The sequence below is a fragment of the Neopsephotus bourkii genome, unplaced genomic scaffold (assembly GCF_033783945.1).
Source record: "Neopsephotus bourkii isolate Nb327-2 ecotype Australia unplaced genomic scaffold, CSIRO-AGI_Nbou_v1 NB_1630, whole genome shotgun sequence".
NCBI classification, from domain to species: Eukaryota; Metazoa; Chordata; class Aves; order Psittaciformes; family Psittacidae; genus Neopsephotus; species Neopsephotus bourkii.
The window spans coordinates 2,962,088-2,976,481 of NW_026902105.1; positions in this window are offsets into that span (position 1 = coordinate 2,962,088).

Genomic DNA, 14,394 nt, shown 5'->3' on the forward strand with positions numbered 1-14,394 from the left:
CATTTTACATCCCTGTGTTTGTTGTTGATTTCCCTTCAAGAGCTAAGACTCTGAGGTAACCTGAGAATAAAAAAGGCATTTCATACACAGTATTACTCTCGTGCTACTCAGTGCTCATCCAAATATAATGACTGTGGGACAAGGGATGACATGCTCCTATCAGGCATGACATGCTCCTATCAGGCATGACATGCCCATATAATGAAAGCCCGGCTTCTTGGGTGGTGATGATACCTATTTGTCCTTCTTCCTCTCTTGTCACTTTTTACCAGTTGCACCCAGAAGATTCAATGCTGAGATTACTGTGTCTGAACACAGGCTGAGAGACACAGAGTGCTCTCTGAGACAAGACATGGGAACGGAGTAGATCAGCAGGAAAAAAAAAAAATAAGGAGAAAAAGAAAGGAAAAGGGGGTGCAATAAGGGCTACAAAGCAGACAAATGTGAGAGGAGGATTAAAAGGTACCCTAAGAGACAGCACAAAGAGAATCCTGCCTGAGGGCTTCACTGCTACACACAGAGGTGCAAACAGCTCTGCCATATGTACTCCAGTGACATACCAATATAGATAAGACTTTACTTAGGGCTGTGATCGGGGCCCCACTGAAGGCAAGATGTGTGGTGTTTAGTTTTCTGTGACACTGAACAAAAAAAGTCGGTGAAATGGTGACAAATTCTAGTCAGTAACTGTGCAGAGATTAAAAAAGCGAAAAGATCCAGTACATGGAAAGAAAGGCAGCCAAGTACAATGCCACAGAAAATGGCAAATGTTAGCAGCAAAGCTGTTAACTGCCTACTGAGAAGATCCACGGTCTCCAGGATTCCAGCAGCAATGGACTAGCAGCCAGAGGCCTGGTTCACATCCAGCAGGAGAATCAGAGAAGGTTGGGAGTAAAGAGGCCATGGTTTATTCTCCCTGTTTATTCAGTCCAGGTGTTGTAAATGCATGAGGCAACTAAAATACACAGCTAATAAAATACTCCTGCCTGAACTGAGAAGCACAGGGTGGAGAAAGTAGCCGCTGTGTTATTGAACCTGTGCCACAGAAAAAAAATACTTTCCTTCCCCCAGAATTACACTGAACTTTTCCTTAGAGCCAGAAAGGGTTACTCTTGCTGAAATATCATCCCTATCCTAATTTGCCTGTGCCTCCGGTGTTGTCTGACAAGTAGCTTGCTCTCTTTGATTCCTGGCCAAGATGCTGACATGGCAACTGGCTTGTTTCCTGTGGAAAAGGAAGAATAGTATCTAAGGAACGGCGTTCAGATGTGCCAGAAAAAAAAGGATTTGGGAACATGAGGAAGCCAAGGAAGCCACAGTCCAGCAGTCAGGCATATAAGACCTCATGAGGACCTTGTGAACAGGACCCTTCAAATTCAGAGGGCAGCCTGCCTTGCAAGCAGAGCCCTTTTTGCTGCAGGCAGTGATGGATGGGGGAAACCTGTTGCAAGCCAAGCCACCAAAGCAGTTGGGATTTGATGAACGCTGTTCCTCTCTCACCTCTGGTGAATATGTGCAAGGTGGAATTTATCAAAGTAAAGCTTAGGAGGTGTTACATGATCCACAACACTGTATACACAGTGCATCCACAGTACATTTTCATTCCACAGGAGGGCAAATTTGGCCTCATATTTTGAAGAACTCAATACATTGCAGTTTTTCAAAACTAAACCTTCATTGTCCTTAGGCCAAGCATTCCCCATTCAACTACTGCCTTCCTGGTGCTTCCTTTCCACATTTAATCAGTGAAGAATGTGGAATAGGTACCAGGAAAGAATAAGATGTGGTGGTCTAAAATGCAGGGGTGCAAGACCTCTTGATCTGTCCTGTTTTCATCCTGGGGTTGTCAAGTCCTTGGGTCTGATTTTCAGATTTTACTTTTTAGGTAGCCTATGCATATTATCCAGAGTTGAAAGTCATTCTCCTGCTCATGAGTAAACTAATGGCAAAGTTGGATCATTAATATAGGATAAAACGTGAGGTGATTCACCAGAAAAGACATTTGTTGACTTATGCCACTTTCATAAGATAAACCTCAAATTTATTTGCAACAGCTCCTTGTATAGAAAAGCTCATTGAACACTAAAACAGGGGAAATACTCTGATCTTAATGGTAGAACTAGGATTCTCATAAGCAAGAAGGAAGAAGGGAGACTGTAATAGCTTTTCTTTCTGGATGATTTAACATAATCTTAAGACCAGAGTGAGAAAAGTGGGATGCTTCTGTAAATCTGTCCCTGATAGACTCTTTGAAACAAGCAGTTTTAGATTGCTGTGGGTGCCACTTAGGAAACAAACAGGGTTGAGGGAAAAGAAAGAGTGGTGTCACAGGTCAGGACTGAGCTGTGCTGCCAGTTGTATTAATTAGCCTTGCTTGCACACTCCTGCATTATAATCAGTATTATTCAGCTTTAATTTAATTTCCATTAACCTTTGCAAAACACCCACATGTTTGGATACAGGAAAATATGTCTGGGGCATTGCTGCATAGAAAGAACAATTTGCTCACAGTCAAAAGCAACTTAAGAGCAGGCACTTTAGCTAATCAGCAGCCTATAATTTATCAGCTATGAGGAGCTGTCAAATGCAAAATGCATGAAAATATGTATGGTCATTTGTATCTGCTCTTACCAGGGAGTAAAGCTATTGGGCTTATTCACGTAAGGCAGATAGAACTATCCAGTGCACGCTTTAGTAAGTGGCTTAATGTTCAGTTTGCTTGACTCAAGGGCTGAAAGGCCGATTTAACGTAAAATGTTCAGGTGCTGAGTCTTGCCCATACCCCTAAACCAGCCCTTTTACAGTGCTGGGCATCTACCTTACCTTCAAATTAGTTCCCTCTCCAGAACTTATTTTTCCACTTCATTCAGAGTATTAATGTGACGTAATTTTTTGAGCATATTATTAGACACGTTGTAGAGAGCTTAATTTTACTGATTCAAACAAGGACTCTGGGAAGCTAAAGCTCATGATCAAAACTGCCAAGCACAGAAGCAAATTTAGTTTTCACTGATTCACTGTCCAGCCACTACCCCACGCAAGCAGTATCATTACTTCTGGGAATTGCTGGGACATAGGGAGTTCAATATTAATGGACAGGTATAGTGTTCTACGGAAATTATATTCACCTGCAGTATTGCATTCAGCTTGGGGGCCCACAAGACAAGAGGGATGTGGACCTGTTGGAGCTAGTCCAGAGGCCACCAAGGTGATCAGAAGGCTGAAGCACCTTTCCTATGGAGACTGGCTGAAGGAGCTGGGCTTGTTCAGTCTGGAGAAGGCTCAGGCGAGACCTCATAACAGCCTCCCAGTACCTACAGGGGCCCCAAAAGAAAGCTGAAGAGGAGCTTTTTACATAGGCTCACCGTGATAGGACAAGGGGAAATGGTTTTAAATAGGATAGATTTAGATTGAATATTAGGAAAAAGTTCTTTACTGTGAGGGTGGTGAGACACTGGGAGAGGTTGCCCAGAGAAGCTGTGGCTGCCCCATCCCTGGTAGTTCAAGGTCAGGTTGGATGAGGCTTTAAGCTACCTGGTCTAGTGGAAGATGTCCCTGCCCACGGCAGCGGGGGTGGAACTGGATGATCTTTAAGATCCCTTCCAACCCAAACCATTCTGTGATTATTCATGTTTCTGATTCAAAACCATCTTTAAGATGAGCTAACATGTTTAAAATCACTGCTGAGTACACCCACTTCTGGAATGTAGTACTTCACTGCTTTAGCTGGGATTTCACACCTAACAAATGAGCATTTTTTTGTCCCTTGTCTGTGCTTGACATCATGGCAATCTTTTGACAGTTAAGAAGAATAATTAATAAGTACAACAGAATAACTTACAGAATATAGACTAGGCTACATTTTCCAGCAGGAAATTGCTGTCATCACTGCTTACCTGTCTGTATGCTGTGTTTTCTTGCAATGCATTTATTACTTGTACCCACGGTAAGAAAGCAGTTTCTTACGCCTGCCCTGTATAGGTATTTTTCAATTTCCTCTAATGAGCTCTCACTGGTATTTCATGTTACAAATGCATTTTAATCACAGGGCAAATCTATGCTGCCAAATCACTTAGCTCTAATTCTTGGTCCTGGATGCTGGTCCCAGACCATTTGCACCGCACAAATGTGCATGTTCACTCTCGGTGAACAGGGAAACAAAACCAGTTCCCTTTGTGATAAAGCCGGGCTGGCCCAGGAGCTGCACTTGCAGGCAGCATGGGTTACGTTGTGTCTCCCCGTCTGCCCTACAGAGACCTCTACCACCCCACAGGCCTCCCAGTCTGGCACACCCATGGGCACCATTGCATTATGCCCAAGGACACATCTCACACAGCATCAGAATAACGTTATAAACACCTTCTGAGATCTATGCTTTAATTACTCTTGAGAAAGGCGTTTTCACAGATTGTGAGAGCCAGTTCCTGTCAGCTCTTCCTTTCCAGCTTCCTGGGGAACACCACCTGGGCAGCCCAACAGCAGTCCAAGCTCTTAGCATTTATGTCCTCCTCCTCCAAGTAGAACACCCCCCCACACACACATCCCTTGTTTCTTCCTTAGCTCAGCCCTCCTGGGATCTTGGATTTGTTCACACACATTTCACTGCGATACACCACTCTTTCCACTTTCTTTCATCACACATTTCTGTCCACCTATATACCCAGGTGCTCTCAGATACACAGTCACTGTGCCCAAGTTTCAAGAACTACCCCACTGTGTCAGAAATTCCAGTCTGGGTAAAATCAGTTGTTATCTCGTGTCATTACTGCAGGCTTGGGGCTACAAGGGGCTGTTCACAAAACTCCACAGGGCTCTCTGAAGGCTCTCTGTGTCAGTGGGTGTACAGAACTGTAACTGCCAGTCCTCCAGGACAGTCAGTACAGCTTACAGAGGCTAAAAAATACACAACCAAGAATGTATTATTCTAATTAATTAGCCTAATAAAAATGTTAATGGTCCAATAAAGTAATCACTGTTAGCCCAGTTACACAGTGATACACCGATAGTCCAAACAGTGCAGTTATTACAGCCCTTTCCCAGGAAAGATACCTGCTCTCAGTACCTACCCTGCTGTCTGGGGCTGTCCTTATCCTGCCTGGTCCCTTGCATCCTAGGTCAATGGCACTGGTCTTCTCCAAGAAGAAAGTGGGGAGCCTGGGAGGAATATGTTAATGGTCATAGTTTTCCACCTCATCTTCTCCAGGAGTATGACTGATGCTGGAGGGCTTTTTCCTCCTCACTGTGGGTCTGTCTGGAGTAATTTTTATATGTTTCCTAACACAGTCTGCTTACTTGCTCTTTCCTCATTGATTTGCAATTCAGTGTTAGTCTGAATTTACTTTATACAGCATATTTTACTTATGTTGGAGGCTCATTATTTGTTCTCTTTGTTATCCCTAAAACAGGTTTAACCCAGCCTAAGAGGTTGTTCTCCTCCAGTGACCGGGGATGGTCAGTCAGACTGGGGATGGTCAGTCACCTTGTCTCAAGTGGGAGGTTTCTCATTCAGAACCAATCAGTGGTAACTTCTCAAATGCATTTGAATAGTTGTGGTTATCCACTCAGTTTAATGAAGTCTTTACTACTGTCTCAAGCACACTGTATCCTGGAAGTCCACTTTACAGGTATTAATAACTGAGGTTTTTTTATTTTGTATGCTTTTGTGGTAGCTGGAAGGCCGTTCTTTAAAAGGAAGCTCTTCTGGTTCTTATTCACCACATTTATTATCACCTTGCAGACTTCTCCAGCGGTAAATTAATGATGTTTTCTTATTAGCTGAGGATATTCTGATTCATGTCTTCTCACTTGAAGTGTTTCTCTTCAGATTCAAATGGCATTTATCCCACATACTTGAACAGTCAGTGGTTCTAAATTCTGAGATGTATTTCTGTCCTGTCAAACACCTGTTGGAGATCTGCTTGAGTAAACCCAGGTGACCGCTTTTTGTAGTACAATGAATAAATACATCTTGACACTACTCTCAGATTGCCTGTTGGACTCTTAGAAAAAAGTAATAGCACCTTCCACTTCTGCTGGGTATTCGGGGTGTCTTTGAGGTCAAAGGAATGATGATTTCCTTCTTCACATGACAGACAAGCTTTGCTTAGCCACACCAGTGCAATTTAGTATAAATTGTTTCTACTCTATGATTTTCTTCCATATATTTAAAATAGCAGTTTAAAACTCAGTGAGGATAGGTCTAAGTGACATCTTCCTCCACTGACATCTTCAGTTGCAACTACCAAAGGTAAGTTTTGGTTCAAGTGACGCTGATCTACACTTCTACTAAGACCACTGCATACCATGCTGTCTACTTTATTAGAATAAAGGCTTTAAAATTAGTGTTTATTGCATGTTCTCATGAATCCCTTTATATTGCCAATGAGGTATAAGGTGACTCAACTGTGGGTGAAAATCAGTGGTTTTGTATTTTTTCCAAGGTTTTTGTTTATGTAATTTTATACAATATAAAAATAATTTACTTCTGTATGTGTTCACAGTGAAAACAGCCTCTTTCTTTATTAATTCAACATGTATTATGCTGCTGCTGTTTTTCTACAACAGCTCATAATCCAGAAACCATGTTGCTTTACCATGAGTTAGTATGAAAGTAGAAAGCTCCAGTAACACAGGTTTGATTTTCCGGCCTTTTATTGCTTTCAAATTCAGAAACAGGTTAAAACCAGCACTTGAACTGACACAGCTAGAGATCCTGACTATAAAGCAGCTTTAGAGTCTTCCTAATTGGTCGAAATTTGAGAATTCTTTCCTGGCATTTGACAGCTCACGTAGAGCTCAAACAAAACCTTAGCTGAATTATTCTCTTACTCCCAGGAGAGTAGAAACCCTGTATTTGCTAGGGGCTGAAGAAAAGACGCAATGCAATTGGCAGAGATGCAGAAACATGTACCTTGCCAAATCAGGCACAGAGAGGAGAATGGAAGGAGGTAAACATCGGAGTTATGGAATGATGAAAATGTCAGTCTATTTGATTAAATCCTTGCACCTAGTTATATCAGTGCAAATCAATGAAAACATTAACATTTTTGATACGATAACAGAATTTCTTCTTTGCCTTTTAATAAAAATGTTAGTATCTGGTTTTAGTACAAATTATTCCACAACACTTGCTTAAACACCTTCATCTGAGTTTTGCAAAGGAAGTTGAACTAATCTGGTGCAAGATAGGAGGCATCTGTTAGTATAATGCAAGTACAAAAAGGAGAAAAGAAACAACTATCATCTGTTACTGATTTGAATTTATTTTCAGTCCTCCTTTGCGCAGGAGCAAATTACTGCTTTTTCTGGTGAAGAATGAAGTTCCTCCATACTTCTTTTCAGGTCTTACTCTATGCTAGCTGTTATGGAATTTGATGGACAAAGAAGAGACAGTACAATTGGATTTATGAATCCAAGGGCCAGACTAAAATCCTAGCTACATTACTCCAATTGCATTTCCTATAGAAATTGAATTGGATGAGTTAAACTGCTTTTGGTCCTACCAATCCATTTTGCTTTGCTGACATTTTGAAAAGGTCCTGGAAGCTGCGTTAGAGTACTTCTGGTATGGAATATCCTTTCTCTTTCTGACCTCTGTAAACACGCTGCCACTCCCAGATGTCCCTGCTCCCCTTTTTAAAGGCATGAACTGCTCAGCTGGCCTAGTCCCTGAAGTGCTATTGGTATCTTTAGGTCTGTATAGGCTACCAGCCATGATCAGCCTCTCCTTCTAGATGCTCAGTAGACCTATGGCCTCATCATGCTGGGATTCTTTTGCTTATCTGCCTTTCACTATGAAAGCTATTGGTCCTACAGTACGGTACCACTGCAGAGTTGGACCAGACATAGAATCTCACCCCAAACTTATCCCTAATGAAACCATTAAAAACAGTGCTCCCAGAGAAAGTGAACTTCTAGTATATCATGATCCCAATTGAATCTCTCAGATGGGCCTTAAGCTGCCTGAAAGCTTGAGTAAAGGATCATCAGTGCATAGGGTAACCACAGGTGCCTGTGATGACTCACAATCATTATTTGTGCCCAGATGACCCAGCACAGGTATAAAAGCAACTTAATAGCAGCACAGGACTGGAATTAAGGCCCTGAGGCAGACTTGCAAGACAGTTAAAACCAATAATGAATACTTAGCCATTGCCGTGGGACAGGGACATCGTACCAATCTACATGAGTGTCTCCATAGAAGGAGACATGGGCATCCCTATCCCTCAAGGGCACTTTGGGTCCTCTGAGGACAAAGAAAACCACAATCATTAGACTGCTCTTGGCAAAGAAGGCCAAAGAAGTTTCCTGTGAACATCAAGTGTCTCTCTGTCTCACAGAAGCTCTCTGGGATCTAGTAGCTCATGGTATGAGTGCTTTCCACTTTCCCTTTGTAAGAGGGGATGCTTTATGGGTAATTCTCAGCCATATTCACAGTTTGGAAACCAAGGCCACAGACCATGAACCAGTGCTCAGAGAAAGGTGGGTTATGATTCCTATGTCATGGGTACACATAAATCCCACCTCACATCTCAGGGTTCGCTTTTCCTATTGCTTATATGCTGCATTTTTTATTTGCTTTGCCATTCGGGATGCTTCACAAGATCTTTAGCAATTGCCCAGACCTAAGTTTTGTAAGTTCCATCTCCACCCAACAAGTAAACTCTTGCCCAGCCTCCTGTCTGCCCTGATCAGAGAAGCAAAGAGCCTCCTGGCCTTTCTCCTGTGCTTCTCATCCCACTGCCTTGGAGAACCTCGTCCCTCTGTCCCTTCCTGCTTGCTTCCTGGACTTCTTTCTCTATTGAAGTTTTACTTTTTGGCTTTTGGCCTCTTCTTTACCCTTCAAGTTGAACACATTCAATTACATGGCAGAAAGTCCGAGAAATAAAATGAAGGCACAAGTATGGAACCAGTACACTTTGTTACAAAAATAATATAAAAAACATAGCAGAGTAGGGGTTAACCCCTTCTCTGACTCCCCTTCTCTCAAATCATCTGTCAATCATAGCTGATGATAGCTGTGAAGTACCAAAACTCTGCTGAACCAGGTGGAAAGAAAATTTGAATGTTAACTAGATGTAGTCAAGAAAATATATTTTTGTGCTTAAAATCAGTTCCTTGCTAATGAAGCATTTGTTTTGTTTTTGTTTTGTTCTGTTTATGACCTACTCAGATTACTACTGACACATCCCAAAGCCTTTCCTTTCTCATCATTATTGGCTTTGTCTATTCTTTTTGTTGTTATTGTTTAATATTTCATTTTTTCTGTCATAATCTCTATTTGAGATGCTGTCACACATGATTGGCTGCATAATCTTTCCGACTACAAATTCGTGGATGGAAAGGCTTCATTTCCAGTCATTGACCAGTAATATAATGGTTAATCCTAAACAGCAAGAATGAAAAGACACTGAAGGAGACAGAGAAAATGAGGTTCATATAATTTGTAAGTCTTAACAGTGGTCAGCACTATCTCACTGGATGTGGTGTAACTGGTTCCATAACCATATTTTGCAAATCCTGGTTTAAACCAGTAATGCTGACACAAGTCCTGGAGAGCAGCAGATTTTAGTAACCTGAGGAATGAGTTGCTATGTGGTTGCAGTTACCTAAGATCTAAAGTGTGACTCATTTTTGTATTCCGCATTGATCTCAGGTGGAACTGTACGTCTCTATGTTTTCATCATATTTTACATGATGTTTCCATTTTGTAATAGCTTGCGAGTACCTGTGAAGAAGCTCAGGAAAAGCAGATTTATTCATTGTTCCTGAGTATTAAAACCACAATTGAAATAATTTTACTGTTATCATAAACACTAACCAAAAATACTGTCAGAAAGCAACTTGCTGTTCTATTTGTAAAGATGATGCATACTGCCATCATGGTACTTTCTATTTAATTTTTGCATATTAACAATAACTTTACTCCACAGAGTTTCAAAAAAATGCTATTAAAGACAAATCTGGAATTGTGAAGTAATTAACAGCAAACAAAATTTACTTTCCATTTGAACTTCTTCCTTCATACTTCAGCAAATAGTGAATTGGCCACTCCAGAAATCCTATTAGGAGGAGTTGTGAGGATGGGCTTACAGACAGATCTGTGGTTTTGTATAAGGTACACTGTTATGTAGTTCCCCAGAATCTGGGAAGTCCTTGCAGCACAGGATTGTTACGATGGGAAGACAGTATGCATTAGCTGGCTGTGGGATGGGTGTAATTACCAATAGTGCCACTGATGCTCATTAGTCTGCCTCCAACATGTTCATTAGTACCTTTGGAACCACCTTGTAGTAGTGCCTGAGCTTCCAAACTGTTGTGCTCTTATATTCCTGGAATCCTCATGTTTCAACAAATATCTCAAACTACCAATTTAATAAGCAGCATTCAAAATGTATGAGAAGTCAATCCCGTTTTTGTAATTGCACAGTGTATCGATATAGACGGTTCAACTCAAGTTAATGCATCAGTGTTTTGGAGGGATCAAAGAATGGAACTACAACATACCTCATTAAGTCAGGACTCTTTGTTTTGCTATCAGCATCTTGGCTGTCTACTCTAACAGAGTACTTGGTTTATGTCAGTCTTTTCCATGAGAAACGTCTTATGCCCTCTATCACAGATTGCCTTTCCCCAGCATTTGCAACATTGGCTAAAGCAAGCACTGCCCCAGCTGCAGAACCAGTGAGATAAGAGGGGCTGCAGTGGAAAAACCACTCACCATCACTGCTACTGTTACTGTCACCCAAGAATAGGGGCTGCAGATTTATCAGGAGTGAAGGTGGCTGCTAAAAGTCCACAAGGAATGAAATATCCTTGATCATTCTTAGGAAAGTTTACCCTTTACAAGCGTACTTCCTGTTTAGTTTACATTATGCTTAACATCCAAGGCTAGGTGAGGTAACCTGTTGGGAAGGAATACTATTAGCATAATCACTGTTTTATTAAAGCAATGCTATGAAGGCACAGTGTTGTCATTTACAGAGAAATGAAAGATGAGATCCTTCTAGCATAAAGGAAATCAACATCTTCTTATGTGTGGATACCACAACCCACATAGCTATAATATGTCTAAACAGGTCAGACTTTGTTCAGGGAAGAGGATGATGTGGGCTCCAAGGATCCAGTAATACAGTTAGCACATGGCAATGCGTCAACATTCTGGCTTTCTCAGCGTGCTTCCTTCTCATGTTCTCATTGTTGTTTTGGGTTGGGGGGGGAAGTTGAGGGGTGGGGCTGTTACAGTTTAAAGGCTTTATGGAAAAGAAAAAAATGGATTATAAAGAAAAGTTTAAGCTGATATAGCTGCATGAGATTGGAGAAGTGTTTGGAAAGCATTAACTTGTCAAAGACTCCATCTTCTAAATAACTAGGAAATTACTGTGTGTGTTCTTACCAAGGCTTTCTCATGAGTTTATGTGTACAATTAAATGGTGGAGTTTTGACTTAGGAAACACATTCTGTTTACAAACTTAAATATTTTCCCTGACTGTAAACTAATACTTGTAAACTGGTTTTCCCTGTAAACTAATAAGTATAAATTATATCAGTAATGCTGTTTTGTCTAGTTTGGGTGTTTGGCTTTTTTCATTTCAAAAATGCAGTTGAGAATAAAACAAGAACTACACTTTTGAAATCTCACAACAGGATTTACTGGTGCCATCTACTGGCTATTTAGTCTTTTTAAATTTCACCAAATTATGAATAATGTGTTTTACATGCAGAATAATAAGAACACTATGAACCTTATAACTGAATCATCCAACATCAAACTATGTAATTGACAAATCTATAATATTTAAATTACATTAAGTCAAACTTCGGTACAACAGTATAATTCAGTTATGAAGCTTTTAGATATGCCAACAGGAGAAAGCTCGAGCCAGCATACAACTGCTCATGTGCAGACTCCAAGCACTAAAGCCAAACATATGCTTCCTCCTAACAGCTGCCAACCATTTGAGATCCCTCCTCCCTAGTGCATCAGCATGTGGGGCATGAACATGTTCTTGCAGCAGGTAAACATGGTCATGTTGCTGTTTGCCTTTCCTGGAGGGATGTCCCACAAAAAAAAAGAAAATTGGAGAAAATGGTGTTTCAGTTCATAGTCCAGGCAAGCTGTCAATATTTCTGCTGAGGATAGGTTTAAGCTAGTTGGATAGAGCATGGGCATGGAAGGGATGGCACAGGATCTGTTCTACCACATCTGTTGCAAGGGTGGTAGGAGACAGCAGAGCTTGGCAAGTAGCTGCTGAAACCCCCTCTGCTACATTTGTTGAAAGGCATCTAAAGATGACCTATGATTTAAACAAGGCTTGAAATCACTTAAACTCTTTGTAGTAAAAATTGCCAAACTAGAATTGTTTGAAGCAGTTCCAGAGAAAGGTCAGCAAATTAATATTACATTAACTGAAATGTTAGCAATATCTTCAGTGACAGGTGAGAAACGTACTTCCATATCTAAGTAGCTGCATTCCTAATCAGCAATCTATTTGAGCACATGCTTAAAATACTTAATTGTACTTAAAGGTGCTTTGCTAGATACCAGTGAGAGTGCTCACATTCCTCACTCTGATTCCTTATAGAGCCAGAAACAAATGTATTTAGATCATGGCTCTGAGAACCAGCCTCTGGAAGAACTTGCTTGGCAACTAGTGAGCAAAGAAAGTATATTAATAAAGTGACTGAAGAAAGGGCTCATCCTTCCTTTTCTCTGCCTTTTCCCTTCATCTAAGAAAACCACAAGTCTTTTAAAGAAGACAGGCAATGTTATTTAGTCATATCTGTTTTTCAGAGGTTTCATTTATGTATGAAAATGCATTCTGGTGGTAGGAACTAAGTCATCAATTTATATAAGGCCATATTTACATAGTGTGATACTAGCAGTGCTTACAGCTGTGGCTCCTAAACTCCCCACAATGGCTTATTTTCAGGTGCTTGTGACTTTGATGAATTTTTGCAGTTTGGCTGAAATTTCCACACTTTGGATTTTTGTCTGGTTGTTTCAGCAAAATTTTGTATGAAGTCTTCATGAAAATCATGTAAGACATACTGGTTTTCCCATATTAAAATTATAACAGAAGCTTGTCTGAGAATCTGTTGACTATGTACTGCAAAACATTGGCTTTTCACTTGGTATAGGTAGTCCTAATAGCTCTACTGCTGTTTCCATGCAAATGCCATGGACTTAGTCAATGAAACTAGAAAGCAAAGAGAATTCAGTAGAAATCTGCTGGAGTGTAAATCTGCACCGAACACAACCTGTCCCTGCAAGGTTTCAATGCGCATGATGGTGTTGCTGGAGCTGAGAGCAACCCAGCAACTTCATCAAGGGCTGAGCAAGAACTTCCCTAGAACTGCTTCTGCAGACAGAGTGGGGAAGCTCCCTCTTGCCTGCTCCTGCTGCTCTCACTGCCAGACTTGCAGAGTGTGGGGCCTCTCAGAGCTCACAAAAATAAAAACGTAGTATTTCTTGGAGGGGAAGAGCTACTGAGAGTGAATAAGACAAGAGCCAGCTGGAGGATGAAAACTGCAGGGATGACAAAGGACAGTGTAGGTGAGTGTTGTCATACACTAGAGCACATTAACTTCCACAACCTGTAGACATTTCATTTAACATCTATTGCTTGTCTGTGCAGCAAATTTAATTCCAGCTATCAAGTAAGGCCATTTGCTCAAATGGCAGAGCTTTGTGGATCTGTGGCAGGTACGTTAATCCTCCTCATGATTCACAGAGGCGCTAAAATGGTTTCATGCAGGGATCTGGAAAGGGGTCGTGTTTCTGTAAGGTAAAACAGGAAATCATATACAAAATATCTGCATGAAGAGACAGCTTCTAGATTCTTGTAGTGCTCTGAATAACCACATGCAGCTTCACACCCTGCACCATCTGTGGTCAGACTCTCTGGGTAAATGTGCCTGACTGCACAGACTCTCCTGGGGTTCATTAACAGAAAGGCAGTGCTTCCTGAACGTTGTCAAACCATGCCTAAATCTGGTTTGCATGTCTCGGCATCTGGTGTTTCCTGTTCCAGTCTTGGAGTGCGGAGCAAGTTGCATGACTGATGAGACCTTGGGTGGCTCTGTGAAGAGAAATTCACTCACCTCTGCCTAGTAAGCTCCAGCATTTCTGTAGGGTATCATCAGCTCAAGCGTGTGTTTGTGACCAGGTCTAAACACTACTGCACATGTGTGTGTGGTCTCAGCCAGCAGCAGACGGTGCAGCAGGAGGTCAGTTCACACATCCTAGAGCTGGGTCTCTGGAAGGCAGCAGCTGCCAGAGCCACCACGGTGCTCCTCTTCTGTCTGAACACTTGGTTCCCTTTTTTCCCACCAAAGCATCCTTTCCTCGTCGAATACCTCAAATCACTTCCCTTTCCTTCATTACATTCACTC